Consider the following 3799-nt stretch of genomic DNA (forward strand, 5'->3'; position numbering starts at 1 on the left):
CTGGCTCTGCACTCAGGAATTACTCCTGGTAGTCCTCAGGGGACCCTATGGGATGCCAGGGATTGAACCCGGATCAGCCCCATGCAAAGCCAATGCCCTCCCCACTGTACTATCGCCATCATCAGTATTTTTTTTATTTATTCATTTATTTGCTTTTTGGGTCACACCTGGCAATGAACAGGGGTTACTCCTGGCTCATGCACTCAGAAATTACACCTGGCAGTGCTCGGGGGACCATATGGGATGCTGGGAATCCAACCCGGGTCGGCCACATGCAAGGCAAAGCTCCTATCTGCTGTGCTATTGCTCCAGCCCCAATCATCATCAGTATTTCTAAGACCAGAACTAGGTAGGTCAAGGATGAGGCCTGGGGACACATACACAGTCTTATTACAGTGGGTGTTTAGCCTGTCCTGGTGATTGCAAAATCACAACAGCAAGAATCCCCTAAGTCTGCCTATGTCATGCCTCCTGGACGCAGTGGGAAGCAGAGGGGTTTCATTGGTGGTCTCCATCCCCTCAAGTCAACACACCGTGTCTCGGAGCTCTTTCAGAGGGAGTCAAAGCAAGTTTGTTTTGTTAAAGTTTGACTGATGAAGTTATATTTCTTTCCAGTGTACGGCAATGGAGTTTGACCCGTATAGGCTGGACAAGTTCTGACAGGACCCCTTAGCCATTGTTGGGGCCAGATGGGGGAGCCCACGGGGTGAGGCTGGAGCATGTGCATCTCTTGTACCCTTGGGTTTCTCGTGTGTGACACAGTCCGTGTCTCTCTTGTGTCAAAGACAGTGATTCCCATTCCCACCCCCAACTTCCTTGGAGGGCTTGGACCCGGGGGGGGGGGGGGAGAGGGGGGGAGTCCGCCCTTCCCTTTAGGAGCCCAGAGAAACTCAGGCTTCACAGACTTCACGGTCCTACAAAGGTTCTGCCCACCAGAGCCCCCCACCTAGGACCATGCATCAGGGGGGCCCGGAGCAGCACCCCCTAGGCTGCACCCACCCAGTTGCTTCTCGCCCCGCCCCCCATCTCTGTTCAATGCTTGATTTTTTACGATCGATCTTATATCCGGCACAATCAGATTTATGGCTCCTGCATCTTATGAAATTACACAGATGTTGCTGCTCTGCCTCTCTCCAGGACAGTAAAAGGCAATAACGTTCTTGCAGATTTCGACAGCAGGCAATTCAATAAAGGGCCATGTATATTTTATAAGTACAATAAAGACAAGTCTCTGTGTGTGCCGCGGCCCGCCAGGGCCCCCGCACTGCATCGGGCAGCCACCGCGCCCCCCACGCCCCCCCCTTCCTGTCTGTTTGTCGATCAGCTCTCTCCCACCCGTCACACCACGGCCGGGGAGATTTATCCCCTTTCTGATCCATTATTTAGGTTTGGCTCCAGGGACCCTGCAATGGGGGCTGTTTAAAATTTAAAGGTGTTTGTGGAACTTAATACTTTCCTCCTCCTGATTTGCACTATAAAATTTTATCTATATTTTTGTTGCCCCATAAAACGTTTCTATCTTATCGGGATGGCTTGGCCTTTTATGGGCGAAACCATAAATACCGGATGAGGTGCAGGTTGGTGGAAGGTCTCCCCAGAATCCTGGGGGAGCTGGGAAGAGAGGACCCTCCTATCTCTCCTCTCAGTGTCCCGGATGCCGGGAGGCAGGATGGGGACCCATCTGCCTGGAGGTCTAGCTTCATTACCCATAAAGTAGAGACCCCAGAGCCCCCCAGCCCCCTGCAGCGCTTGCTTGGTGCCTAGTGCAGCATGTGCCCAGCTGTCCCCAAGGTGGGGGTTCTCCCATGCCAGACCCCCCTGCAAAGTTTCAGTAGGGGCTGGGAGATGTCTGTGCCCACTGACTGCACCCTCCCCACCCCCTGTCTCAGTGGTCTCATTTGTGAAAGGGAGGGTGGGGTTGGTGTGAGGAATAACTTAGCACCCCACAGAGTGATGGTTTTCTCCAAGTGCGTGTGGTGTTTTGTGATTGAGGCAGGTGCAGGGCGCAGGGGACAGTGCCCAGGGCCTGCCCTCCAGGAGGGAAGTAGGTATGTGTTGAGCCACAAGAGAGCCCAGCCCGAGCTCTACCCTCAAGGGGTGTTGCCGGTCTAGCTGGGGCAGCTGCTGACCTGGGAAGTGCAGGGTGGGTTTCTAGGGGGCTGGGGGCAGAGGGACAGCACAGTGGAGAGAGCATTTTCCTTGCACACAGCCGACCCGGGTTTGATTCCCACCATCCCATATGGTCCCCAAGCACCGCCAGGAGTAATTCCTGAGTGCAGATCCAGGAGTAACCCCTGAGCATTGCCGGGTGTGACACCCCCCAAAGAAAACAGCTGGGGGGGCTGTGCAGACTCAGACAGCAGTTCCAGGGAGTAGGTCTTGAGCTGGCCCAGGATGAGGGGTTCACTGGACTGTAGCACATGCCCAGAGGCCCACTTGAAGCCTTTGTCTCTGATTCTCTGATGGTCAAGCGAGAGAGACATGTGCCCAGCAGCCAGTGTGGACAGGAGGTGACAGGCTCCTGGGCTTGAGCTGGCGGGTTCTGGGGTTAGATGAGAGGTAAGGCTAGTGCCCAGGGTGCATGGGGGCCACCTCATGGGCTGCTGTTCGCTGCCCCCCCCACCCTGGGGGGCTCCTGCCTTCCATGTGACTGCCTCCGGGGCTGATACCAGCCTTGACATGGTCCCTCCACACGTATGGGATGGGCAGACTGAAGCTTAACTGTGATGGTGTCACCAGAGACTACAGCTGACCTTACAGGCACCCCCCAGCCTAGCTGCCCCCTCTCCGGGACTGGGTGGGGACCACCAGCCGAGTGTCTGGGGGGATGCCTTCGGGGGGATCCGCTGTGTGTCAGCGGCCAGGTTGGCCCTTCCTTCCAGTCCCTGAGCTTCCGCTCTCTGAAGATGCAGGACAGGTGAGCGTTGGTGTGGGCATGGGGGTGGGGGTGGGTCAACACATGAGGCATGCACTGTCGGCTTGGCTGTTGGCAGGGGTTGGTCGTGAACAGCACCGTGCAGAGGTGCGGAAGTCGGAAATGGCTGTTACAGAGTCTGGGGATCCTCAGAGTAAAGGGCTGGAGAGTTTGAGGGGGTCAGATCAAAGGACGAGTTTCCAGGTTTTGCAACGTGAGGTCCAAATCCCATCCCTGAGCACCTCCAGAAGCGACACCTGAGCACCTTGACTGGAGTGTCACCAAAACAACAACAAAATTATTAGAATTGTTGTATGTCCCAGCAATTGCCCTCCTGAGTCAATTCCCAGTGACCTGGAGACAGGCTTTGGATAGATATTCACACACTCCTCTTCATGTCCTCCAGTGATGGAAACAACCCCCAGTAATGTGGACACACTCCCAGGCCCCAACAGTGGACGAATCACATAGACTTACAGGAAGGTCATTCGGACCTACACCATCGGACAGATGAACCACGATGGCATTAGGTGGAATGTGACAGCACAAAATGGACAAAGCAGGATCCTCCCAGGATGGGAGATACATGCTGAGAGTAGACTATTGACTGAAGGTGATTGCCACGCAATGCCTCTTTTGCAAACCACAGCACTTAAAAGGAGAGAGAGAACAAAAGGAAATGCCCTGACGCAGAGGCAGGGTGGGATGGGGGGGTTGAAGGGGAGTGGGAGGGATACTAGGATCATTGATGGTGGAGAATGGGCACTGGTGGAGGGATGGGTACTCGATCATTGTATAACTGAAACCCAAGCACAACAATTTGTAAGTCTACAACTGTACCTCATGGTGTTTCACTAATAAAAATTTTTTAAAAATAAAAAAAAA

The 3799-nt window shown here is 54.3% G+C and overlaps 1 non-coding gene across 1 annotated transcript; it reads right to left on the bottom strand.

Moving 5' to 3' along the window:
- Positions 1–316: 316 nt before the first annotated feature.
- Positions 317–450, bottom strand: LOC130045866 (small nucleolar RNA SNORA72). Its single transcript, XR_008795634.1, has one exon. It is a non-coding gene; the product is annotated as a small nucleolar RNA SNORA72 (small nucleolar RNA).
- Between the last annotated feature and the right edge of the window lie 3349 nt (positions 451–3799).

The sequence above is a fragment of the Sorex fumeus genome, unplaced genomic scaffold (genome assembly GCF_029834395.1).
Source record: "Sorex fumeus unplaced genomic scaffold, SorFum_2.1 ptg000129l, whole genome shotgun sequence".
NCBI classification, from domain to species: Eukaryota; Metazoa; Chordata; class Mammalia; order Eulipotyphla; family Soricidae; genus Sorex; species Sorex fumeus.